This window comes from Gouania willdenowi, chromosome 21 (assembly GCF_900634775.1).
Source record: "Gouania willdenowi chromosome 21, fGouWil2.1, whole genome shotgun sequence".
NCBI classification, from domain to species: Eukaryota; Metazoa; Chordata; class Actinopteri; order Blenniiformes; family Gobiesocidae; genus Gouania; species Gouania willdenowi.
This window is the reverse complement of record NC_041064.1, coordinates 20,600,358-20,627,968: the sequence shown is the minus strand read 5'-3', so window position 1 is coordinate 20,627,968 and position 27,611 is coordinate 20,600,358. Positions and strand designations below refer to the sequence as shown.

The 27,611-nt window shown below is 39.6% G+C and overlaps 1 long non-coding RNA gene across 1 annotated transcript; it reads left to right on the top strand.

Annotated features, from left to right (window-relative positions):
• The first annotated feature begins 319 nt into the window (after positions 1–319).
• LOC114455194 (uncharacterized) lies at positions 320–26,663 on the top strand. Its single transcript, XR_003672657.1, has 3 exons — positions 320–443; positions 24,138–24,153; positions 26,653–26,663. It is a non-coding gene; the product is annotated as an uncharacterized LOC114455194 (long non-coding RNA).
• Positions 26,664–27,611: the final 948 nt, after the last annotated feature.

The window sequence follows — 27,611 nt, the reverse complement described above, 5'->3', positions numbered from 1 at the left end:
ATCCAAAGAGATGACGGGAACCAGAAGTGTTGATTTAAAAAATAAATAGATATGGTGCAATGTGTCCAGGCACTGGTATTTTCCAGGATCTTCCACGGCGTAGAATTGATGGCCTATTTAGCCACTTTAGGCCCGTTGGCAGGGTTGGGGTCAATTACATTTTTCAGTTACAAATATGTTTTCAATTACCCATGTTAAATTACAATTTCATTACATTTTCAGTTACAAGCATTTTTTTCCAATTACAATTAAAAATACAAATATTTTTTTTTTATCCCCTGAATGTCAATTATAATTACGTTCTCAATTACTAAAATTCAGTTACAATTAATCACAATTACTGAGCCTGAAATAATTAACCTAATAAAAGTTAAATTTCCTCTTGTGTTAGCTTTCCGTTAGCTTCTCTTATGATAGCGAGTTCTGAATCAGCTGTAAACACAGTTCACCAAGACAAATTCCTCGTGTGTATTCAATACATTACTTGGTCAATAAAGTTGATTCTGATTCTGATTCTGATTCTAAAAACAATATCATCTAATTTTTTTCATATCTATTGGTTACCTTGTTAGGCTTCCTAATCAATGAAAATATAGGTTTTAATATTTTTGGTGTGGGCATCTGAGCCTTTTTATGTCAGTATACCCCTCGATTTCAATATATTTGAAATGGTAAAATGTGGGAAAGCTTAATATTAAACATATTTGAATAATTGTTAACTACATATGTGTAGAACTGTACATAGAACTGTAACATGGTTTCCCAGTTTTGTGTGAAATTGTAATAGACAACTTTTATAGAATTTTCATGACAATTACAATTACAAAGTCAATTATCTGAACTCAATTACAATTTCATTATGATTATGACAGAAACCCAATGTCAAACTACAATTGCAATTATGCCATAATTGCAATTGTGGTGTAATTATAATTGACCTCAACCCTGCCCGTAGGTCTTCATATGATATACATGGTCTTCAACGGTTTTATTAGCAAGACAGCATCAGGAGGTTAAAACTAAACTGGCTCACTGTATCTCTCATATTGAATTCTGCTTCACAACAAAAAACCAACTGGCAGCACAAGTCACATGGATGGCCCTAAGTGAAACCTGATGTTTTGTATTTTTTTTTTAAGTACCTTAACCCTTTTGTATACCTCCTTTAAGATCCCACAGAAACAGAGATTAGTTTTATTTAACAAATAAAAATGTATATATATATATATATATATATATATATATATATATATATATATATATATAAAACCCAATTTGCTACTTCTTCTGAACTCCTCCGAAAGTACACTTTGCTGAAGTAAATATACAAAATTGTATTGTTTGCAGTTCTTTTGCAGCAGTAAGCATTTCCTGAAGGCTGATCACACAAACGTTATTCTCAAGGTCACTGTGACCCAAGCAAGCAGCTCATTGGTCCTTTCAACCAAAGTGGCCTTGAAACACAAGTATGGAAACACACAACACACATGCGTGCATGAACACGCACACATACACACACACGCACACACACACGCGCGCACACACACACACACACACTTGGGGCTTAGACACCCACAGACACTCAAGAAAGGTCTCAGAAACTTGAGAGGACAAGTTTGTATGATTCAAGGTTCTGCATTAAATGGATTAAATAAAGTCTTGTACCGCATTGTTTGTTGATTTGTTGGGCACTCTACTGGCGGTTGCTATGGTGACTGCCTCCATTTTCTCTCTGTAGCCGCTCACATAAAGAACTGTGTCCTTGTCTCAATAATAGTTATAAATTGAATACTGCACTTTTGGAGGACTCATGCCACCAACTTACAGCAAAGTGAATGTGCATATAGATGCTGTGTGAGTTTGTGTGTCAGAGACGATGAAAGAAGACAAGTTGGCTTCAGAAGTGTTGAGCTAAAATGTGCAGGGTATTATTTCAAGCCAGTCAGTTTTTTTTTTTATCTTTTAAATCAGAAGAAGTACAATTCAATCATGTTATAATGAAGGTAGACACATTGCAAAATGGGAGATCTTGTAGAATGTGATGTGAAATAAATTTCAAGTCACAAATGACGGGAAAAAATGTGAACGTGTAGAGTTAAAATTCAAACCCAAAGATAATATTCACACATGCGTGATCTAAATGTTAAGTCACAGAAAAAGTATTCACAAATGTGTAGACTGATCTGGCGCCCTGTCCAGGGTGTACCCCCGCCCAGCGTCTAATGAGAGCTGGAGATTGGCACCGGCAGACCCCCGCGACCCTGAAAAAACAGGAACAAGTGGGCCTGAAAATGCATGGATGGATGGTGTAGACTGATATTTACACAAATAAAATGACAGCTGCAAACTTGTAATCCAACATTGATTTGCACGTTTTATTTACTTGCGTCAATTATCGTTTACAACCACAACTATGAGGTTACAACTTCTCGAATCTGCCACTACAGATGCACAAACTACTTTTCTCGTTCGAATCTGCGCTGCTTGATTTTTGCAACACATTTTGCGAGACGTCTGTTGCATTTTATTTGTAAGAATATTGCACTTTATGTAGTGTTGACCTTCAACAGCATGTGCAAAAAAGAGTAATGGAACAATCTATTGATTACTCTCCCTAAACGGTTCCAATGAGGGATGGCTGCAACTAGTTATCTGCTTACATCTCTTAACTTTGCGCCATATGTGCAAAAGCCAACTATCTTTATACGTAATTTAACTAATCTATAACTTTTTTTTTTTTTTAATAACGTTTTTGTGGACTTCCTTATTTCCTTGTGCCTGGTCACTGTATCTGCAACATCTTGCTGTCTTCAAGCAGACCTCTCTTCTCTCTTCATGTTTTTTTAGCCAGCATTATATGAAGGTAGATATGTTGCAAAATGTGAGAGCTTATAGAATGTGATGTGAGGTTGTGTATAAAAAATCCACACTACCTGCTTTAGGTATTACCACTCACTCTTTCCCCCTGTCCACAGCCACCACCATTATAGCTAATCTTCACACTTGTCACCATACTGGCTTGATTACACAACATAATAAGCACAATATGTTCTACAACTTCACATCTCACCCTCACTGTAAAACAATCTATTCTTCCCTACCTTTTCTATTTCCTACCTTGATTCTTTCCTCCCTGCTCCCTTTCCCATCCCCCTCCACCTCCACCTCGGTGTAACACTGCTCTCCCTTTTTATATCCTCCCTCTAATAAAAGTTTTCTTACCCTTCCTTAGGGAGGGCTGGTGATGGTCACAATTAAGCAATAAAATAAATCGATTCATTTTATTGCAATAACAAAACATGCATTGCTGTCTCATGATTGCACATTCTGTAGTGTTGACCTTTGACAGCATGTGCAGACAAGTAAAAAAAAAAATCCACACACGTGAAATAAATTTAATGTCACAAATGATGGGGGAAAAAAAATATAGACTGATATTTAAACATAAAACAAAACTGATTTGTGCTTGTAGAAATCTTTATTTTCACGAGATAGTTCACATACATGTTCATTGTTTTATTGCTTCAACACATTATACAGATTGTAGATTTTGTAAAATACATTAACCACTTGGCCACAGCGTCAGCTGTCAGCTCTCGATTCTCATCTCCACATAGCGTGTACCTAAATTTAAAGGAGAAGCACTCTCCATCACTCTTTTTGTTCATAAATGACTCTAACAACCTTTTTCAAACAATTTGTGGAGGCGAATTTCGGTATCCTGCCTTTACAGTGAAGAAAAACGACTTTGTTTTGGTCCTATCACCGGCTGCCGTGCCAAAAAGACACAGCGCTCTGTCTCCACATTCTTGCTTCTGATTGGTCAATCTCAAATCACGGGGGAGCGGGCAGAGGAGGGGCCATTTCTACGAGCACAAATCAGTTTTGCTACAGACGTCTTGCAAAATGTGTTTCAAAACTCAAGCAGTGCAGATTCACACGAGAAAAGTAGTTTGTGCATCTGTAACGGCAGTTGTCAACATCACATTTTACAACTTCACATCACATTCTACAAGCTCTCACATTTTGCAACATATCTACCTTCATACATTAGTTTCAGATTCATAAAGAACACACAGTGTGATCATCTGGTTTGTATTACTTGTTTTTTTTCAGTTTTACCCCTTATGCAACGATTCCTTTTTACCTATGCTTAAGACAAACACAAAGATACTAAAGAGCAACTAATGTATTCACCACTACAAGATTCACCTAAATATATACCAAAGATACATAACCAGTGGTGGACAGTTAACAAAGTCAATTTAAGTATTGTACTTAAGTGGTATTTTTGAGTATCTGTAAAGTTGAGTACAGAACTTTATCTACCTCGATATATAACAGTCCCAAAAAAACATGTAAACACAACCGTTTGTGTTTTTTATGTTGGCTTAAATGGGCATCTGAGGGGTATTCCATAAAGTGGGTTATGTTCAAACTTCAGGCACAAATGAGGGAACTCTGAGTATCCCATTCCTAAACGCGAGGTATGTTCTTCTCTGAGTATGTTACCATGGCAACATTGTCCGTGACCTAAACCAGGTCGCTGGCAGGTTTTATCAAAGAAACCCTGGGTTTCTACCTGGCTCCGCCCACCTGAACACCGTTTCTTAACACTTTAATGAACCTTAACACTTATTAGTAACATCACACACCACAGACGTGCTCACATCATCACTAATGTTGTGTTGCTTTACGTTTTTTTTTTTCTTTTTTTTGTGCAAATAGTAGTTTTCTTTCTAACATTGTAGATGTACTGTAGATCATTAAGTGAAAGACACTGAAAGGTTTATCTGCATTAAAATATCTACTGACGTCTGCAGTAAAGTTCCCTGAATACGAACCTGTGGATAATGTAAAGGAGGAGATGAAAATTTAAATGAATCCACTTTTAAGGCTCGATTGTTGATTTATATTGTTATACAGTTAAATTTGTAGATCATGCATCTATGAAGGTATGATGGCGCAGTGAATTGTGATGCTGCTCTTGGAAGTGATGGGTCGCAGGTTCGCATCCCGCTTCAGGGATTTATTTATGACATTTTTTAGGACGTCGAGATGACTCTGGCAACAATATTACATTAAGAATCAATATAAATGATGTGATATCAAGCGGCAGTCACTGTCTTTATATCCAGTGTAACAGGAGGGCTCTCTATGTAGCCATCCTATGCTGCTGCCACTATTTTCCGGGTGGTTGTCATGGCAGCTCAAGTCATCTTCGATCCATTGATGATGGTTTTTTATCGCGCGTGTGCAAGTAAGTAACCCAAGGTTTACATACTCAGGGTTGATTGACCCACTTCATACCAGCTGTAATAGAATCAGATACCAGAGTTTCCCATCACGGGGTATGTTGACCCAGAGTTTATAGATAGACTCAGAGTTTGTTAACCCTCCTTTATGGAATACCCCTCTGGTATTTTGTGAGTCAGCAGACTATCTTCTTCTTTCCAATATTTCAAAAAGCTAAAAGAAAGCTGGACTCACAAAGTAGACATGATCTGAAGACAACAAAACCTCAAGAAACATATTAAGCAAAAGTCCTTTGGGTGTTGCCCAGTGACGTGCCGTCAGGGAAGGCAAGGTAGGCAGTACCTACCCAAGGGTGAACTGATATTTTGATTATTTGTTTTAATTATAATATAATTATAAATGATTTATTTTTCCATCTCCAATAACCTACAGTACCTATAAGTTGTGTGTTTCATAGCCCAAATTACTGAACAGCGCTATTTCCTAGAACAGCTGTACAGTCTCACTCCGCTGTAAGACAGAGGGAGGCTACGCCCCCTCCCAAAGGCACGTTGCTCCTCTGCCTCTGTTCCTATTGCATGTTTTTACGTGTTTGCGCATGCGCAGTCAGGTCCCCAAGATGACAACCATCTTGGGGCTCTCTACGCTGCATTTGGACGTAACCACGCTACGCTAAATGCTATACGTAAGTTCACAGTACATTAGTGAATTGATGCCAGGTGACCGCTGCTGCTACGTTCTCTCGCAAGTGGGTGGGATCACACTACAGACGGGATGACAGCACCAGAGATGATAGAGAAACTTTTATTTTAGGAAAAACGACAGCTTTTAAAAGATTGGAGACCAACACCTAAGTTACCAGACCTTCAGCAACGGTAAGGTCAAAAAATATTTCATACTTTCCACAATAAATGATACAAAAGGAAGGATTGGCTTTGTGGATGCTCCTCACTGAGGCTGTTCCAAGTTTTTGTTGTTGTCATTTTCTCCGTGTTTCTGTGTTTCCAATACAAACAACGGATGTGCTGCCGTGTCATGAGATATATCTTGTTGGGAGAGTATGGAGGCTATATAAAATAATTGTTTATGTTTCTTTAATGGTGTTTTACGATGTTGATTTTGTTAGATGGCTAAATACTTGTTCATGTAGATCTTGTTAGGTTTTTTCTTTCTTGTTATGAATTTTATATTTTGATAAGTGCAGTGAGATGACTTTGTTGGTAATTGCTTTATACAAATAAAATTGATTTGAATTAAATTAACACTTGCCAGCAGAAACATATGAAATTGTCATTGGTGGTCTCGATTTTCCTAGTGCCGTTCTTGAGTAGAATTGAATAAAACTGAAGAATCACATTTTGTCTTTGTCACTTTATTTTGGCTTTGCATGTAAAAGAGTAGGCCTTGCTGGAGGGAACTGAAGCTGTTTCCAAGACTTGGATGCAGGAGTTCATGCTGAATAGAAGCGACTGAATGGTTACCCAGGGCCAACAGGACAGGGTCATCAGCTGGGTCCTGAGAGAGGGTTGTGGGTGGACTGTGAGATAAGTCCCGTGCTTGTTTATCTGAAAGAGCTGAAGTTAGAGATGTATCCTCACAGATGGCTTTATCTGTGAGGATGTTTGTGAGGTATTCTGAATGTGGTCGATCTGCCATTGATCTTTGTTGTGACCTGGGATGCATTCGTGTCAGTCTCTAAAACACCAGTCCCAACATTAGTCATTATTTCCTATTGAGCAAAAAAGTCATTAACAATCCACAGCTGTGCCCGTTCATGAAGAGGCGATAAGTTTTATTCAGAGAGGGGAGGGGAGAGCGTGGTTGATTCTCATTTTACAAACTGGAGTTCTAAGGTATATGTCTTTTAGGCTTTGAAGGTCTTGCTTCAGTATGCTGTTTAATTTTTCCAGCATGGCAACATGATCTGTCAAGTTTTTTACAGATAGTTTCTTCTTCTGTCGATACAAATGGGCAGCCTTCTTGTTTCTCAGTAAGCGGAGTTTCTTTTTATATGTTTCTGCATTCACAGGTTGATGATCATCATTGATGGTGCTTGGTCCAGCTTCTGGTGCCAGCATTTCAAGTAGGTCATATACTGGTCCTTCTTCAACTACGTCCTGTGGTACCATTAGCTGTGCATTCACAGGTTGGTGAGCACCATTGATGGTGCTTGGTTCAGCTTCTGGTGCCAGCATTTCAAGTAGGTTAGGACCTACGAAGAAGGCAAATAGTGGTCCTATTGCAACTATGTCCTGTGGTACCATGAGCTGTGCATTCACAGGTTGGTGAGCACCATTGATGGTGCTTGATCTTTGAGCAGGCCCCTCCGAGTCAAAATTGTCCTGTGTCTCATTGTTCAATGCTTGTTGATACCGAATGCAATAATTACTTTGTGAAGCGTATTGAGGGTCAGCCATTGTATAATTCATAATTCTCTGTTGTGATGAGCTCCTTCAGACTGCGTGTTGGGTATTTCTATAACAAGCTGCTTGTGTACTCCTGTTCTACTAATATGAAAGGCAGATATGCTGGTTCCAAAGGCTGATGGGTCATATCATGTCCTTTCATGTTTTCAGTAGCCAGAGGTTCTATTTGGCAGCCAATCAGATTCAAGGTCAGTTTCTGTGCTCAGCAGCCAATCAGGAGCCACATTGCTACTGCAGCATTCTTACTTCTAATTAGTGAGTATGTAAACCAACAATTGGACAAGTGTCAAAACATTTTGTGCAGTTTTCTATGTTTTGGCTTTTTTTTATTATTTATTATTAAAAAAAATAGATACTATTATTCATCTTTTGCTTTACCTTTGAAGTTCAAATGTTCAATCATTCTTCAACCGATTTTAACCATTCAACATGTAAAATGTTGAGTTACTCATTCTCTTTCAGCCATTATCATTAACTTTTCTATCTTAAACCATTTTAGACTTTTGCTTCTTCAAATACAGATAGTTTTCAGCATTTTTTCCACTTACAGAGTGAGAGACTTGTTAACACTAGAAGTCCCAGGATTTTCCAGACCTCCTATAAGTCCCAGCAATGGGTCAAAAGACCCTCAGCTCAAACTGACACCAACAATCAGCCCCCTTTCATTTGTAAATGAAGCAATGTGACCATTGCTGGAGGACCTAGCAGGGGAGGGGGAGAGGAATTTTTCACACTCTCGCTCTGGTTCAGTACTTCAGCATTTGGTCTCCAAAGTAGAAGTGACGAGTTAGCTGCTAAAGCTAATGATGCACACAAGCTAAAAAATCAATCAGCTAAACAGTGCTGTTTCACTTATTGGCCTGTCCATGTTGTGCACCTCCTTCAAATTTGTAAAACAATATCCTAATAAAAATAATCATGGACCTGGTTAGACAATGGTGTACCTTGTAAATGTACCTTTTCAAAGTGAGAACTCGCTGTGCTTTTCACGCTTGATAATCTAGCTTTACTATCAAAAATAACAATACATTTTATTCATAAGCACATTTCAAAAACACTTTAGAATTGTTAAAAAAAGTAAATAAAATAAAAAAAACTATCAACAATGAAAGTGAATAGAGAAAATACAAGAGTAGGAAGCAGAGGAGCTCTAAATATAATACTGCTTCTCACATTGGATATCAGTATCATCAACTGTAATGCAGATTTCACTTGTTTGTTGCTCAAGTGGCTGACTGTGGGACATGTGCTGAGGTGGATTAATACCTCACTGCACATAGACTACCAATTCAGTGAACTCCAGAAGGAACAAAGATGCAGAGAAGACTGACTACTCAACAGGCATTGGAAATTATCCTGAATGAAGCAAACCCTTGTGACTCGGATGGAGAAGACATAAACCTTCAGCCGGATTCAAACTCTGAGCTGTCTTCAGGTTAGATTTCATAAACATCCTCTTTTCGTTTCATATTATTTCCTATTTCATTTCAATCAAGAAAGTGGAAAATACAAAAAAGGCAGAGTGGAGTGACCGAAACATCCACTCTGCTTTCTTTGTATTTTCTACATTTTTCTACATTCACTGCCATCTGATATCATTTGACTTTCCCATTGCTCATGTTTTGAATTTGTTCACACTGCAGATGATGAGACTGCTCCTCTACCACAAAAGAGAGCTCAGTTGGGGAGTGAGTAGACAGAGACGGCGAAAGATGGCACAGTGTGGCGTGAAGAACAGGTGGGGACACGTCTCCATTTCACCCCAATAGAACCTTACAACGCACATGGAGAGCCAACGGATAAGGCAAGAAGAAGTACAGGAAGTCGCCTCCAAAGCTTTCTCTGTTTTATCAGTCTTTACATGATTCGTAGCATTCAAAAATGGACTATTCAGCATGCACGGAAAACAGAGCAAGTGGATTGGTTCATGGCCCTGCCTGAACTAATGGCATTTATTGCTGTCATCATCTTACGGGGGTTGACCAAGGTTCCATCATGCATGACAGCTGGTCAGCAAACCTGGGAAACCCACGCATCATTGAAACTATGTCCCGAAACCGCTTCCAAGACATCATGCGGCACCTACGCTTTGATTACATGTTCACGCGCAGAGAGCGAGTGGTGACCGATAAGTTTGCTGCAATTTCCGATGTGTGGGGATCGTTTGTCACCAACTGCATCACATCCTACAACCCTGGTTGACACATCACTATTGATGAACAGCTTTTCCCGTCAAAGACTCGCTGCTGTTTCCTGCAGTACATTGCAACAAAACTTTGACAAGTTTAGGATAAAATTTTGCGTGGCTTGCGACTTGAAATCCAAGTACATCTGCAATATCCTCCCATATCTTGGCAAGGACCCCAGTTGTCCTAGTGGTGAGAGGCTGTCAGAGAGTGTAGTGATGTAACTGATGCAACCATTCATTTTGACACAGTAACAAAGTATTTGTACTTGGTCGTTGTCACCTCTGCATGTAAGTCATACATAAAATACTCAAGTACAAGTAAAAAATGGCTCAATTAAATAGTACTAAAAGTAAAAGTAACTAGTTACTTTCACAAATCCCCCAAGTTTATTTTTGGTCATAAATCTTGCCACGGTTCCCTTGCATACAGTAAACATCCATGTATAAACTTAAAAAGGAAAAGATTACATTTTGCACAATTGCAACTTATTTTATTTTCCACAAAGGCATCTGTATAAAAATAAAGGTTTGTAAAACATACAATTATTTTTTTTAAATAAAATAAAACAAATACATTTAATTAAAAATAAAAATAAAAATTATCAAGCTCTAAGTATAGATACATTTATGAACTCTAATACTCTTGATCTTGTTCTAACATATGGCCTTGATATTAATGAACTAAAAGTCTACCCTGAAAATCCTCTGCTATCAGATCACTTTTTAATATCTTTTAACATTATCCTAGAGGATCTCGCACTGTGCAATAAAATAGTTACAAGTAGAAATCTATCCAACAGTGCTGTGGCTAAATTTAAAGAGGCCATTCCTGCTGCCTTAAACTCAGTGCACCATCCAATAAATAACTATGATATTAATTATAACCCCTCTCAACTGGATCTGCTTGTCGATAGCTCTGCTAGTCTACTAAAATCCACCTTGGACTCAATTGCCCCATTGAGGGAAAAAACTATTAAACGTCAGAGGAAAGCTCCGTGGTTTAGCTCTGAAACTCACACACTCAAACAAACAACCCGTAAATTAGAGAGAATGTGGCGCTCCAATAAAACAGAGGAGTCACGAATACTTTGGCAAGAAAGCCATAGTAAATACATGACAGCCTTACGACATAGTCGATCTACATACTACTCCTCACTAATTGAAGAAAATAAAAATAATCCGAGGTACCTTTTCAGCACTGTAGCCAGGCTAACACAAAGTCAGAGCTCTATTGAGCCCATGATTCCTCTAGCCCTCAGCTGTGAGGACTTTATGACATTTTTTAACGATAAAATTCACAAGATTAGAGATAAAATTAGCCACTCCCTGCCTTCACCTGGGCCTGCTGTACCATTAAATGTAAATAGGCCTAACCTAAACTGTTTCACACATATAGGACTTCAGGAACTTAACTCTATTATTTCATCCTCCAAACCATCGACCTGCCTTTCAGATCCGATCCCAACTAAGCTGTTTAAAGAAGTTATTCCCCTAGTCTGCCCATCTTTGTTGGAGACAATAAATATATCCCTATCAATAGGCTACGTGCCACAGTCCTTTAAAGTAGCTGTAATCAAACCCCTTCTCAAAAAACCTACTCTTGATTCCAGCACTTTAGCAAACTACAGGCCTATATCTAATCTTCCTTTTATTTCAAAGATTCTTGAGAAAGTTGTGGCAGCTCAGCTCTGTAAATTTCTTCAAAACAACAGCCTGTTCGAGGACTTCCAGTCAGGTTTTAGAGCTCAACACAGCACAGAGACTGCTTTAGTTAAAGTAACTAATGATCTACTCTGGGCTTCAGATGAAGGACGACTCTCAGTGCTGGTTTTATTAGATCTTAGTGCAGCTTTTGACACTATAGATCACTATATTCTACTAGAGAGATTAGAGAAATTACTTGGAATCACAGGGACTGCCCTAAACTGGTTTAAGTCCTACCTATCTGATAGGTACCAGTTTGTACACGTGAATAATAAGTCTTCTGTGTACACTAAAGTAAGCTACGGGGTTCCTCAGGGCTCTGTGCTAGGTCCAATCCTCTTCTGTATCTATATGATCCCCCTTGGTAATGTTATGAGAAAATACTCTGTTAACTTCCACTGCTATGCTGATGATACCCAACTGTATTTATCAATGAAGCCAGGTGAGACAAATCAGCTATCTAAACTTGAGGCCTGTCTAAAGGACATTAGGGCCTGGATGGACCAAAATTTTCTTCTTCTCAACTCAGACAAGACTGAGGTCATTGTACTGGGCCCGCGACACCTTAGAGAAACCTATGCTAGCCTAACTGCCCTAGATGGCATTACTCTGGCACAAAGCACAACTGTTAGAAACCTTGGGGTTCTATTTGATCAGGACTTATCCTTCAACTCTCACATAAAACAAACTTCAAGAACTGCCTTCTTTCATCTCCGTAACATTGCTAAAATCAGATCTATCCTGTCTCAGGGCGACGCCGAAAAACTAGTCCATGCTTTTGTTACCTCTAGACTGGATTATTGTAATTCTCTTTTAGCAGGCTGCCCGAGCAAGTCGCTTAAGACACTTCAGCTGGTTCAAAATGCTGCAGCACGTGTACTGACTAAAACTAGGAGAAGAGATCACATTACTCCTGTATTAGCCTCTCTGCATTGGCTTCCCATAAAATATAGAATAGAATTCATGATTCTTCTTCTCACTTATAAAGCCCTAAATGGACAGGCACCAGTCTATCTCAAGGAGCTTGTAGTGCCATACAATCCCCCCAGAACACTACGCTCTCAAAATGCTGGACTACTCGTTGTTCCATTCATCTCTAAAAGTAGTATAGGAGGAAGAGCTTTCAGTTATCAGGCCCCACTTCTCTGGAACCATCTACCAACCACGGTTCGGGGGGCAGACACCCTCTCTACCTTTAAGGTTAGGCTCAAAACATTCCTCTTTGATAAAGCTTTTAGTTAGGAACCAGCTCATAGCTCATAATTAAGATGCAATAGGCATAGACTGCCGGGGGGGGGGGGGGTCTGGCATGCTCGGTTGGAGAGAGGTTGGAGAGGGCGTTAAGAGAGAGGTCATTTAGGTTAGAGAGGGACCGGAGAGGGTCCCATTCCTCTTTCAAACACTCCCTCTATGTCTGCTTCTTCCCTTGTGTGTTTGCTCCTGTACTCCTTCTGGCTTTTGTCTTGCAGGTCCGTGGGATCCTCAGTGTGGAGTTACAGAGACTCAGCGGCTCTGTCTCCACCCTTTTCTCTGCACACACCCAACACAGCATAACGTGGATGGCTGTTCATCATAGGAATGGGATCCACACAAGGTTCCTGCTGCTTAACAGAAGGTTTTCCTTGCCGCCATGATGAATTCATGTTGGGTGTGGGATACATATGTATGTGTATACGTATATATGCATATGTGTGTATCCATAAAATGAAGAGTCCGTCCTTAAGACTGCTCTACTGTAAAGTGCCTTGAGATACCATTGGTTATGATTTGGCGCTATACAAATAAAGATTGATTGATTGATTGATTGATAATACAGTGACATATCAAATATGCCATGTGAGTAACAACAATAAGTAGAAACTCCAACCTGATAAAAAAAAAAAAAACCTGTTTCGGCGCAGATCATTACATTTAATCTGATTGGTCGGCTATGATGTGATGCATTTGATTGTTGTCTGGTCATTACATTTTTGTACAAGAGCAATGGAATTTAGTGAACAAAGATGACTGCTTTTTAACTGTAAATAATATTTCTGCAAAGACTATTTAAACTATGAATTAATAATTACGTTTCTGGGCGTATAACTTCTCTGGTAAATACAAACAACATTTTCACATGAGCATAGAACTGAAACGTACCCTGGAGGTGACATGGATAAAAAAAGCATTATCTCGCAGGGCGACTTAATTATCTCGCACTGGGAGTTACAGAGACTGGTTCCGGATTATCATCGAGTTCATCACAATGGCGTCATCCACAGTGCTGGATATTCATCCGTTTATTGATTTTTACTTTGAAATCGACTTAAAATATAAAGATTGTAAGGATTTGCTTGCTAGTCAGCACAACTTTCACCTTAGTGACGGACAGGTGAAGAGGATACATTAGTTTAAGAGGACACAGTCGTCGTAAAGCATACTCAGAGTTTGGAGTTCTGGTTGAATTAATTAGCAACCACTACAATACTACGGGCAACTTGATGAATACCAGTGGATAATAATATTAATAATCATAGCGCATTGGATTTTATTCAGTGCTTTTCATAGACACTCAAAGTGCTTTACATTGATGTGCATCATTCTTTCACTCCACACACAGTGGTGGTAAGCTACTAATGTGGCCACAGCTGCCCTGGGGCAGACTGACAGAAGTGAGGCTGCCATAGTGAACCAACGGTGCCTCTGACCAACACTCACTCAAACCACATTCATACTGGGTATGGGTGTCAATTTTAAATATTTTTTTTAAATATATATATACTGTATATATATATATATATATATAGAGAGAGAGAGAGAGAGAGATTTTTACTCAATATTTGTGTGTATTTTTGCAATATTTCAGTGGTAGTTACAATGCTTTCAGTGTGTTGCAATGGTTATTTGATGCACTTTATTTTATGATGGCAGTGTGTAACACTGCATTTTCTATTTTTCAGTGAATATGAGCAAAAACACTAATAATAAATAATAAATAGGATGTTTTGAAGCAAGTAGTTTTGAATTTGTCCTCTGAATGATCAATATCTTCTGTTTGTGAGGTATTCTGAATGTGGTCGATCTGCCATTGATCTTTGTTGTGACCTGGGATGCATTCGTGTCAGTCTCTAAAACACCAGTCCCAACATTAGTCATTATTTCCTATTGAGCAAAAAAGTCATTAACAATCCACAGCTGTGCCCGTTCATGAAGAAGCGACAAGTTTTATTCAGAGAGGGGAGGGGAGAACGTGGTTGATTCTCATTATTTTACAAACTGGAGTTCTAAGGTATATGTCTTTTAGGCTTTGAAGGTCTTGCTTCAGTATGCTGTTTAATTTTTCCAGCATGGCAACATGATCTGTCAAGTTTTTTACAGATAGTTTCTTCTTCTGTCGATACAAATGGGCAGCCTTCTTGTTTCTCAGTAAGCGGAGTTTCTTTTTATATGTTTCTGCATTCACAGGTTGATGATCATCATTGATGGTGCTTGGTCCAGCTTCTGGTGCCAGCATTTCAAGTAGGTCATATACTGGTCCTTCTTCAACTACGTCCTGTGGTACCATTAGCTGTGCATTCACAGGTTGGTGAGCACCATTGATGGTGCTTGGTTCAGCTTCTGGTGCCAGCATTTCAAGTAGGTTAGGACCTACGAAGAAGGCAAATAGTGGTCCTTTTGCAACTATGTCCTGTGGTACCATTAGCTGTGCATTCACAGGTTGGTGAGCACCATTGATGGTGCTTGATCTTTGAGCAGGCCCCTCCCAGTCAAAATTGTCCTGTGTCTCATTGTTCAATGCTTGTTGATACCGAATGCAATAATTACTTTGTGAAGCGTATTGAGGGTCAGCCATTGTATAATTCATAATTCTCTGTTGTGATGAGCTCCTTCAGACTGCGTGTTGGGTATTTCTATAACAAGCTGCTTGTGTACGCCTGTTCTACTAATATGAAAGGCAGATATGCTGGTTCCAAAGGCTGATGGGTCATATCATGTCCTTTCATGTTTTCAGTAGCCAGAGGTTCTATTTGGCAGCCAATCAGATTCAAGGTCAGTTTCTGTGCTCAGCAGCCAATCAGGAGCCACATTGCTACTGCAGCATTCTTACTTCTAATTAGTGAGTATGTAAACCAACAATTGGACAAGTGTCAAAACATTTTGTGCAGTTTTCTATGTTTTGGCTTTTTTTTATTATTTATTATTAAAAAAAATAGATACTATTATTCATCTTTTGCTTTACCTTTGAAGTTCAAATGTTCAATCATTCTTCAACCGATTTTAACCATTCAACATGTAAAATGTTGAGTTACTCATTCTCTTTCAGCCATTATCATTAACTTTTCTATCTTAAACCATTTTAGACTTTTGCTTCTTCAAATACAGATAGTTTTCAGCATTTTTTCCACTTACAGAGTGAGAGACTTGTTAACACTAGAAGTCCCAGGATTTTCCAGACCCCCTCTAAGTCCCAGCAATGGGTCAAAAGACCCTCAGCTCAAACTGACACCAACAATCAGCCCCCTTTCATTTGTAAATGAAGCAATGTGACCATTGCTGGAGGACCTAGCAGGGGAGGGGGAGAGGAATTTTTCACACTCTCGCTCTGGTTCAGTACTTCAGCATTTGGTCTCCAAAGTAGAAGTGATGAGTTAGCTGCTAAAGCTAATGATGCACACAAGCTAAAAAATCAATCAGCTAAACAGTGCTGTTTCACTTATTGGCCTGTCCATGTTGTGCACCTCCTTCAAATTTGTAAAACAATATCCTAATAAAAATAATCATGGACCTGGTTAGACAATGGTGTACCTTGTAAATGTACCTTTTCAAAGTGAGAACTCGCTGTGCTTTTCACACTTGATAATCTAGCTTTACTATCAAAAATAACAATACATTTTATTCATAAGCACATTTCAAAAACACTTTAGAATTGTTAAAAAAAGTAAATAAAATAAAAAAAACTATCAACAATGAAAGTGAATAGAGAAAATACAAGAGTAGGAAGCAGAGGAGCTCTAAATATAATACTGCTTCTCACATTGGATATCAGTATCATCAACTGTAATGCAGATTTCACTTGTTTGTTGCTCAAGTGGCTGACTGTGGGACATGTGCTGAGGTGGATTAATACCTCACTGCACATAGTCTACCAATTCAGTGCACTCCAGAAGGAACAAAGATGCAGAGAAGACTGACTACTCAACAGGCATTGGAAATTATCCTGAATGAAGCAAACCCTTGTGACTCAGATGGAGAAGACATAAACCTTCAGCCAGATTCGAACTCTAAGCTGTCTTCAGGTTAGATTTCATAAACATCCTCTTTTCGTTTCATATTATTTCCTATTTCATTTCAATCAAGAAAGTGGAAAATACAAAAAAGGCAGAGTGGAGTGACCGAAACATCCACTCTGCTTTCTTTGTATTTTCTACATTTTTCTACATTCACTGCCATCTGATATCATTTGACTTTCCCATTGCTCATGTTTTAAATTTGTTCACACTGCAGATGAGGAGACTGCTCCTCTACCACAAAAGAGAGCTCGGTTGGGGAGTGAGTAGACAGAGACGGCGAAAGATGGCACAGTGTGGCGTGAAGAACAGGTGGGGACACGTCTCCATTTTCACCCCAATAGAACCTTACAATGCACATGGAGAGCCAACGGATAAGGCAAGAAGAAGTACAGGAAGTCGCCTCCAAAGCTTTCTCTGTTTTATCAGTCTTTACATGATTCGTAGCATTCAAAAATGGACTATTCAGCATGCACGGAAAACAGAGCAAGTGGATTGGTTCATGGCCCTGCCTGAACTAATGGCATTTATTGCTGTCATCATCTTACGGGGGTTGACCAAGGTTCCATCATGCATGACAGCTGGTCAGCAAACCTGGGAAACCCACGCATCATTGAAACTATGTCCCGAAACCGCTTCCAAGACATCATGCGGCACCTACGCTTTGATGACATGTTCACGCGCAGAGAGCGAGTGGTGACCGATAAGTTTGCTGCAATTTCCGATGTGTGGGGATCGTTTGTCACCAACTGCATCACATCCTACAACCCTGGTCGACACATCACTATTGATGAACAGCTTTTCCCGTCAAAGACTCGCTGCTGTTTCCTGCAGTACATTGCAACAAAACTTTGACAAGTTTAGGATAAAATTTTGCGTGGCTTGTGACTTGAAATCCAAGTATATCTGCAATATCCTCCCATATCTTGGCAAGGACCCCAGTTGTCCTAGTGGTGAGAGGCTGTCAGAGAGTGGAGTGATGTAACTGATGCAACCATTCATTTTGACACAGTAACAAAGTATTTGTACTTGGTCGTTGTCACCTCTGCATGTAAGTCATACATAAAAAACTCAAGTACAAGTAAAAAATGGCTTAATTAAATAGTACTGAAAGTAAAAGTAACTAGTTACTTTCACACATCCCCCAAGTTTATTTTTGGTCATAAACCACGGTTCCCTTGCATACAGTAAACATCCATGTATAAACTTAAAAAGGAAAAGATTACATTTTGCACAATTGCAACTTATTTTATTTTCCACAAAGGCATCTGTATAAAAATAAAGGTTTGTAAAACATACAATTATTTTTTTTAAATAAAATAAAACAAATACATTTAATTAAAAATAAAAATAAAAATTATCAAGCTCTAAGTATAGATACATTTATGAACTCTAATACAGTGCCATATCAAATATACCATGTGAGTAACAACAATAAGTAGAAACTCCAACCTGATAAAAAAAAAAAAAAACCTGTTTCGGCGCAGATCATTACATTTAATCTGATTGGTCGGCTATGATGTGATGCATTTGATTGTTGTCTGGTCATTACATTTTTGTACAAGAGCAATGGAATTTGTTGAACAAAGATGACTGCTTTTTAACTGTAAATAATATTTCTGCAAAGACTATTTAAACTATGAATTAATAATTACGTTTCTGGGCGTATAACTTCTCTGGTAAATACAAACAACATTTTCACATGAGCATAGAACTGAAACGTACCCTGGAGGTGACATGGATAAAAAAAGCATTATCTCGCAGTGCGACTTAATTATCTCGCACTGGGAGTTACAGAGACTGGTTCCGGGTCATCATCGAGTTCATCACAATGGCGTCATCCACAGTGCTGGATATTCATCCGTTTATTGATTTTTACTTTTAAATCGACTTAAAATATAAAGATCGTAAGGATTTGCTTGCTAGTCGGCACAACTTTCACCTTAGTGACAGACAGGTAAAGAGGATACATTAGTTTAAGAGGACACAGTCGTCGTAAAGCATACTCAGAGTTTGGAGTTCTGGTTGAATTAATTAGCAACCACTACAATACTACGGGCAACTTGATGAATACCAGTGGATAATAATATTAATAATCATAGCGCATTAGGGATGTAACGATTAATCGTAAGGCAGTTAAAAATCGATTCATAGGTATCACGGTTGATATCGATTTTCTGACAATTGAATCGCAGAACTTTTTTTAACCAGCAGAGGGCGCTATCCGTAAGTGTTGGCGGCGTGCGGAGTCTGCTAATACTTTCTTTCTGGCTGCCTTCTACTCTTAAATATGTTAATAAATGATTCATTACCCCTTTAACACCGAAAGAATATCTGAAATATAACTTGAATATCTGTAAAAGTCACGTTTTTCTATTATTCTGTCTGCTAGCATAGCATCTCTTCTTCACTGCAAGATATCTGCATGCCAACCGACCACTGTGTTACCATCGCCCTCTGCTGGTCCAAACAAATATGACGTAAATCAGTGCAATGATGTTTTTTTGGTTTTTTTTAAAGTACAATTGTTAAGGCACAAAATACATTTTCAGTTGCACTTTTGAAAGAAAAAGAACTATTATGCAGTTTTGCATTGTTTATTATAGAACCAGAATTTAAATTAATAGGCTTCATTTTCATTTGTATTATTCCTTTATTTATTTAATTCAAGATTTATTTTTAGTTAAATTGCATTGTTTTGAATAGTTTATCAAGGAATTCTTTTGACAATGAAAAATAAAAGGAAAAAAAAAAGGAATCGAATCGTATCGGGAGTTGAGTGAATCGTTACATCCCTATAGCGCATTGGATTTTATTCAGTGCTTTTCATAGACACTCAAAGCGCTTTACATTGATGTGCATCATTCTTTCACTCCACACACAGTGGTGGTGAGCTACTAATGTGGCCACAGCTGCCCTGGGGCAGACTGACAGAAGTGAGGCTGCCATAGTGAACCATCGGTGCCTCTGACCAACACTCACTCAAACCACATTCATACTGGGTATGGGTGTCAATTTTAAATATTTTTTTTTAAAAAAAAATATATATATATAGATTTTTACTCAATATTTGTGTGTATTTTTGCAATATTTCAGTGGTAGTTACAATGCTTTCAATGTGTTGCAATGGTTATTTGATGCACTTTATTTTATGATGGCAGTGTGTAACACGGCATTTTCTTTTTTCAGTGAATATGAGCAAAAACACTAATAATAAATAATAAATAGGATGTTTTGAAGCAAGTAGTTTTGAATTTGTCCTCTGAATGATCAATATCTTCTGATGAACATATACAGCAACTTGATTTTTCATCTCTACGTTTAATTTTGATATAACTGGGTAGAATATTATATTGCAACATCCTTGCCAATACTCATTCATACAACTAGTACAGTGCCCGTCGGAAGTATGCATTCATATAGTGGGAGGAGCTTAAGTAGAGTTGTCAAAATAATATGAGAATCGAGTAACTATGAAATTAAAAAAATATTAAAAAAATAATATATTAATAATAGCAATAACGCAGTAATATAGTAGTAGTACAATTAGATGGGGATATGATACTCATAGTGAATGTAGTAATAATAAAAATGGTTATAATAATAATATGTTAATATTGACACTAAAACATTTTGCAAATATATCTCAAGTCACTGTCAATCTTTACTTCATACAAAACTACGGTACACCAGTTTAGTCAACTATTCATCAGCATCTATGGCTATGGTGTATGCTCCCTAGACTAACAGAGAAAGTTGGTCACACCAGTGCCACCACTGGATAAGTTTGTGTAGAGCCCTGATAATAATAAAGATGATGATATGGATATAATATTAATAGCAAAAGTAGTAATAGGTATAAGATTAATGGTTATAATAATAATAATAATAATAATAATAATAACAGCAATAACAAAGTAATACAATAACAATCTAGTAACAATAATACGATGAAAACAATAATAAACAACATCAAATAATGATAAAGTAATATAATGATAATATAGCAGCCTTCAGCCATGCTCGTAACGGAAAGCTTGTTGTAGCCTTCGCCTTGGGCTTCACTGCCACTTTACTGCCGCTCATCCGGCTTTGTTTGGTGTGCTTCAGCGTCCCTTTTTAACACAGAGTCCACTCTTCACACAGGTCAGGGCAATCCCAATCAGCTCAGCTGTTCATGGGATCTCCACCCCCAGGAATCAGAAGGTAGGGAGTCTCCCCCAACAGAGTTCATTACACTCCTCCCTCCCCTAGCAAAAAGGACTCATCCTCGAGTCAGTACAGAAATCATAGTCTGCCGCCCATACTGGTGCTTTTCTGTCTCGTGTTGGCCGTCGTCCTTCAGCTGAATCCGGTCGGCCGCTCCCCTCTCTACTTACAAACTGGCCCGGGTTGAAAGATATCCCAGGGTTCTTTCGTGTAAAGACATTTTCTGATTGGCCGTCCTCCTGTCGAGATGACTGTTTCCTCTTTGCTCCTATATGCAGATGTTGTGCTTCTGCTCCATCAGAGTGTGCTGCCAGCGGCGGAGACGTGATGTGCTCTCTTTCTGGTGAAGACTGCCACGGCCTGTCCACAGTGGCTTCTCCCTCACTTTGTCCCCTCTGAGGGCCCACCCCACACTGATCCGGGACTGGAGGCTCTCGATAAGGAGACAAATAGGGTTTAAGGCAGTTGAAATGTATCACCAAGTCCTTCCCCCTTCCTGCCGGTACCACTCGGTACAACACCTCTGTAATTCTCTCAATTATCTTAAAGGGGCCTTTAAAGCACCTCTGGAGCTTAGGACAAATTCCCTTCCTCCTATTTTTGTTAAGGAGCCAAACAAACTCTCCTTCATTGTAGTACTGAAAATTAACTCTGTAGTCAAACTGAGACTTCTGCCTACTAGAGGCTTTGGTGTGCTGCCCGCTCAGAGCTTCCACTATAGTGGACAATGTCTCCCCCAACTGGCTGACATATGTGTTGGCGGAAGAATACAGCTGCCCCCCCTTCACATCCAGCATGATGTCCACTGGGAGGACCATTTCTCGTCCAAACAAAAGCTTGTATGGATTAAAACCAGCACTTGCATGTACACTGCTGCGATATGCCATAATCACATACTGTAATAATGAGTCCCAATTTAACTGGTTGTCCTGCACAAACAATGCAAGCATGGACAACAGCGTACAGTTGAAACGTTCAATAAGGCCATCTGATTGGGGCCGATAGGGGGACGTCCTTGTTTTATTAACATTCAAAAGTTGGCATAGATCCCTGAACAAAGCCGACTCAAAAGACCGTCCCTGATCTGAATGAATACTACGTGGGGTCCCAAACCGGCAAACCCTTTCCTCCACCAACACCTTAGCAATTGTCTGAGCTTCCTGGTTAGGGAGCGGGAATGCTTCTGTCCATTTTGAGAAATAGTCACCAATAACCAGAATATGCTTGTTCTTATTCCCCTTTTCCGGCAAAGGACCGAGAATGTCCAAGGCCACCCTCTCATAAGGTTGCGATACTTGCACTGACTGAAGAGGGGCACACGGGGTCGGACCTTGGCTCTTCTGTGAGGCACAATCAGCACACTGCCGACACCATTGTTTCACATCCTCAAACCATCCCAGCCAAAAAAACGATCCTAAACCTTACCCTGAAGCTTTTGTATACCTAAATGTCCACCAGTAGGAGTGTTGTGCAACTTCGTCAAAACTTCAGCGACCAGAGCTCGAGGAAGGACAATTTGGACATTCGATGCATCCAAATTTGCCGGAGGAACTCTAACCAGGAGGGAATCCTACATCTGCAATTGCTACCACACATAACTGTATCTTTGTAAGATTGGGTCCTGAGGGAGATCCTGCACGAGATTTTTAAGGAGAATCAGTTGCTTCAATACAGCATCCTCAGCCTATGCACTGGCCATTTCATCATAGTCACCTTTATCTGGCTGTACGACAGGCCTCTTCTCCTCGACCACGCATACGCTTGATTTTAAGAGTGGCTGCCTCTCGATGGAACACCCTGGCCGGGACAATGCATCTCCATGAGAGTGCGTTTTACTTGGCCTATGAATGATTTTATACTGGAAGTTTGCCAGCTGCTCCATTCACCTGGCCAGCTGCCCCTCCAACCCCTGAACATTTTTTAACCACCTCAGAGAGTTGTGATCAGTGCGCAGCACAAATTCCTTTCCTAGCAGGTAGTGCTTGAAGTACTTTGTAAACGTCTTTTTTTGTTGTAGCATGCTTCCGCTCCTGCTTTGTTAAAGCTCGACTAGCATATGCTACCACATGTTCAACCCCATTGCTTTCTTGTGATAGAACAGCCCCGATACCTGCATCACTGGCATCAGTGTCTAAAATGAAGGGTTTCGCTGGGTCAGGATATGCCAGTATTGGAGCTGATGTAAGTTCATTTTTTAACTTTTCAAAGGCCACCTGACAAGCATCCGACCACTTGAATCGCCTATCTTTCTCGGTCAGCTGGTGAAGGGGCCGGGCTATTTCTGCAAACCTCTTAATAAACCGCCTGTAATAGGATGCCAGCCCTACAAAACTCCTCACCTCTGTGTGGTTCCTGGGCACTGGCCACTCCTTCACTGCCTGAACTTTGGTTGGGTCTGCACTAACCCCTTCCACTGAGATTATATGGCCAAGATAGTGCACCTGAGTTGAAAACAGGTTGCATTTGGAAGGCTTTACTTTAAGATTGGCTTGCCACAATCTAAGAAGCGCCGGATCCACAAATGCTCTGAAAATGTGCGACCAAACACAATGATGTCATCAAGGTAGACCAAACATGTGGTCTACGGCGTCAGCCAAAATGATGTCCATGAGCCTCTGAAAGGTGCTCGGTGCATTTCAAAGACCAAAACTCAGAACATTGAATTCATACAGGCCCTGGCGGGTGATGAATGCCGTCTTTGGTCTATCTTTGGGATCTACCTCGACCTGCCAGTAACCGCTGGTCAGGTCAAGGGTCGAGAACTAGCAAGCCTTGTGTGAGCTATCTATAGCACCATCAATCCGAGGGAAGGGGTAGGCATCCTTCCTTGTAACATCATTAAGTTTACGATAATTGACACAAAAACGGAGCCCCCCATCCCGTTTCCTCACAAGGACCACTGGGGCTGCCCACGGGCTACATGAAGGCTGAATAATGCCGTTCATTTGCATGTTCTTAATCTGTTCAGCGCACTCCTCCTGCAAATGAAGAGGTACCCGCCGTGGGTGTTATTTAATTGGGTTTGCATCTCCAGTGTCTATTCTGTGCTGGGCCAGAGGGGTCCTCACTAGATCTGAATCCCCCAAGCTAAAAACAAAAAGATGTCTTGCCAACATATCATGGATTGCTTGCTGTTCTGATGCCTCCCACCCCCTTTTATCCAACCCCAACTTCCTCATAAAAGTGTCGGTGGACCATAAAGTACTGGGGCTAGGGGCCTCACTGTCCTCCATCTGATCCCCTGCTTCTCCTACCTCGCTATAAGTATGCAATGTGCCCACCTTCATACCCTCTTTCAATTTACTAATTTTTATATTTTTGTTTTAATTATTGTTTGTTGATGCCATTGTAGTGTTATTCTGGAGTCATTTTGTGTATTTTTTTTTTGATGTAGTTTTGTGTATTTCTGTTGTCATTTTAGTGTATTTTTTGTATAAATATTTAGTTTTGTGTATATTGAGTCATTTTCATATTTTTGTTGTTTGGTGTATTTTTCTGTAATATATGTTTTTGGAGTCATTGTGTGTTTTTGGAGCCTTTTGTATATTTTTTGTGCATTCCTGTTGTTGTTTTGTGTACTTCCTGTATAAATATTGTATAGTTTTTTTGTTTTACGTCATTTGTGCATAATCTTTTTTAGCGTAGTTTTGTGCATTTCTTTAGGTTTTTGTTTTATTTTACTCATTTAGTATATTTTTGATTATAAATACTGTGTGTATGTGTGTGTCTACATCCATCTACTCCGTGTACGCGCATCAGCCGTGTGTGTCTGCATCCATCTACTCCGTGCACGCGCATCAGTCGTGTGTGTCTACATCCATCTACTCCGTGCAGGCGCATCACCTGTGTGTCTATATCCATCTACTCCGTGCACGCGCATCACCCGTGTGTGTATGTGTCTACATCCATCTACTCCGTGCAGGCACATCACCCGTGTGTCTATATCCATCTACTCCGTGCATGCGCCTCAGCCGTGTGTGTGTGTCTACATCCATCTACTCCGTGCACGCGCCTCAGCCGTGTGTGTGTGCCTACATCCATCTACTCCGTGCACGCGCATCAGCCGTGTGTGTGTGTTTACATTGTAGCTGCAATCATCTTTGTTAGCACATAGAATAATATATAAATTAACGCTCACCGTTGCGCAGAACAAACAATAATCATAGTTGACCCATCTGCTCACAAAAACGTTACATTCCTCTGTCTGAAGAATCAGAATGTTTGTGATGTAATCAAATGAACCCGGAACCGGAAGTAGCATGCTCAATACCGTGCCGTGATTATAAAATTAACGTTTTGACCGTTTTGCTACACCAAATTACTCCGGTCTAAACTATCTTCCTCTCTCTCACTCGTGTGTTTGCAGTTCGTGTCTGCAGCGATTGGCTCTGGCTGCACACGTGACTCTTGCTCGCGTGAGGAGCTGTGTAGTGAAATGAATATGGATGGTGCGCTAGCGCCCCCTCACACCCTGAGGTCAAAAATTGAATAGGTTTCATTTCGGGGCCGTCCAGAAGTGAAATAAAATTAAAATAAACATTTTGAAATGACCAAATTACTCCAACATAACAGATACACACACTCAGGGTATTTTGAACCCGTCGAGCGAGTTTCAGGTCAAATTGGCACCGCGTCAGGGAGATATTTGCTCCACACACACTCACACACATCCACACAGACCTCCCTTGAATTATAGTATAGACTAGTACAGTGCCCGTCGGAAGTATGCATTCATATAGTGGGCACTTAAGGGGAGTTGTCAATTACGGGCATAATAATAACATACTCTGTAGCATTATTAAGGGGCATATTTGCAGGTGCAAAGTAAAATAATGTGTGCAATTTCCCTGGTTTAGTTCTATGAGACATGCGTATGATGAATGTGTTGGGGTTTTTTTATACTAATTTTTATATTTTTTGTTTTAATTATTGTTTGTTGATGCCATTGTATTGTTATTCTGGAGTCATTTTGTGTATTTTTTTCTTTTTTTTTGATGTAGTTTTGTGTATTTCTGTTGTCATTTTAGTGTATTTTTTGTATAAACATTTAGTTTTGTGTATATTGAGTCATTTTCATATTTTTGTTGTTTGGTGTATTTTTCTGTAATGTATGTTTTTTGGAGTCATTTTGTATGTTTTTGGAGCCTTTTGTATATTTTTGTGCATTTCTGTTGTTGTTTTGTGTACTTCCTGTATAAATATTGTTTAGTTGTTTGTTTTACGTCATTTGTGCATAATCTTTTTTTAGTGTAGTTTTGTGCATTCCTTTAGGTTTTTGTTTTATTTTACTCATATAGTATATTTTTGATTATAAATACTGTGTGTATGTGTGTCTACATCCATCTACTCCGTGCACGGGCATCAGCCGTGTGTGTCCACATCATCTACTCCGTGAACGCGCATCACTCGTGTGTGTATGTGTCTACATCCATCTCCTCCATGCACGCGCATCAGCAGTGTGTGTGTCTACATCCATCTCCTCCGTGCACGCGCATCAGCCGTATGTGTCTACATCCATCTACTCCGTGCACTCGCATCAGCCGTGTGTGTGTGTTTACATTGTAGCTGCTATCATCTTTGTTAGTGAGTTAAAGTGTTTCAGATCACTTAATTAGTTATTAATACCTTGTCATCCAGAGTGGTGAACTCTTGTCAATACTATCTACTCCTCATATAAAAAACCTTATGATTGTAATATTTTCATTAACCACAGACAACTTCTCAAAGTATAAACATTTATTAATCAAAAGAAGTTAAACCCTACTAACACAATAAAGCTAAAAGAGCGCTACGCTCACTAAGCTATGGATAAATGTATAAAAACTTTATTTCAGTGTGTGTGTGTGTGCGTGTGCGTGAGAGAGCTATGAGAAGATCAGTGTGGAACCATGTGGCTGCGATTACTTTAGGCCCGATTAGAATTTGAGATCCAGAGTACCTCGGTTCTGATGGGTCCGTGGTCGGTGGTTCGTCTCTTGTGGCAGACGGGTTGTTGAAGAAAAATCTGAGGAGCAAAGCTTGGTTCTGGCTTGTGATAGGACCGATGGCCCTGTGGGTTGTTCAGCACGTTTCACAGCTTGTTTAGTCAGCAGGTTTCCCCTGGTTCTGACTTGTATTCTTCACCACGGGTCGAGAACTGACCTTGCGTGGACTTTTTCAGCGCAGCGTGCTTTGCTCTATTGGCCTTCAGACTCAGCTCAGATCATGCAGACCTATGTTCTTGTGTTGGTTCAGTGTTTCAGCTTTTGCAGTTGGAACAGGAGGTTTTTCTTCTCTGGGGCGCGCAAGCATGTTTAAAAGGTCAAATGAAAGCACACTTTGAGGTTACAAAGAAAATAAAAGTTGACAAACGAGAATAACATACACTGCAGTGGGGCCGGGGTAACCAGCACCACCGAAATTTAATGATTTAAATTTTGCGCTTCCATTGGGGTTGTGGCTATCATGTATGTGTGATAAGGGATGAATGAATGAGAAACCTTTTGGAACAAGAAATATTCTGCCACCAAACATGATATACTTTTTGCAAAGTTAATGAGAGATATTCTTTAGGAACACTTT